Consider the following 1,268-nt stretch of genomic DNA (forward strand, 5'->3'; position numbering starts at 1 on the left):
ATATATATATATATATATAAATTAATAGATAAAAAGGAGGATACGACAAATAGTTCGAAAGCGAGGGAATTTATGCAACAAACTGAGGACGCTGGTAGTAAAGGATGCTGATTGTGACCGGCAAAATGGAAACCTGAAACAAGAAACTGAATCGCTAATTATGGCTGTTCAGGATTAGGATATTAACATGTGTTTAATAAAGACAAAAATGTATGAAACTCATCGAGCAAATGGAGAATGTGTGGAAAAGAAGACGAAAGCATTGACAAATTCTTAACTGGATGCAGTAAAGCAGCACAAATAGAGCCTAAGTGCAAGCATGGCAGTATCGGAATGGAATACTAAGCAAGTTTGTGAAGAGGAAGTGACAGGAAAGTGGTAGAGATCGTGAAGGTGAAGAAGAAGAAGACACAACGTGTTGTAAGCGATGTGGCTTCTTCATTTGATACCAGAGTAAAAACAAAGTGGAAAAAGAAAAAGTAGAGTATTATAGTATATTAAAGCATGAAATGCTCAAGTGATGGGACAGAGAAGTTAACAAAGTCACGATAGAATCAATTATGATTGTTGTCATGGGAACAGCCACAATTATTCAGAAGAGTCGTTAATTCTGAACAACCACAAATTGTGAAGAGTCGTTCCTAACCAGGAATTAGGTGCAGTACATAAAACAGATTTGTTGGTTTCAGCCATATTTAGTCGGTAAGTTTTCGAGACACAGCAAGACAAGATACGAAAAACAGAAAAATCTTTTATAGAACTCATCGTTGGTCTTCATCTTGACAGCAATAATGGAAAAGGTTTTTTTAGCCAATGGAACAATCGCCCAAGTTTAGCAATACACTAGGACTTGTTATGCAAAATTAGAGCAAAAGCAGATGATTTTCAATTCAAAATAGACTTTTTCAGCAAAGAAAATAATAATTAAAGTTATATATAATATCACACTCGGTTTAAAATGGACGTGCACTGTCTAAAACGGAGTTATCAAAGTTTAAAAGGTAGAGTTTTGTTAGACATAGTTTATGTATAAGAAGTGTAGTACATGCGTGAGTGTATGGAGTACACATTCACTCTATAAATCGACAGAGGTACATACATACATACATACATACATACATACACACACACAAATATATATATACATATATGTATATGTATATATGTATGTAATATATACATATGTATCTATCTATCTATATATATATATATATATATATATATATGTGTGTGTGTGTGTGTGTGTGTGTGTGTGTGTGTATATATAT

This window comes from Octopus bimaculoides, chromosome 8 (genome assembly GCF_001194135.2).
Source record: "Octopus bimaculoides isolate UCB-OBI-ISO-001 chromosome 8, ASM119413v2, whole genome shotgun sequence".
In the NCBI taxonomy this organism is placed as follows: Eukaryota; Metazoa; Mollusca; class Cephalopoda; order Octopoda; family Octopodidae; genus Octopus; species Octopus bimaculoides.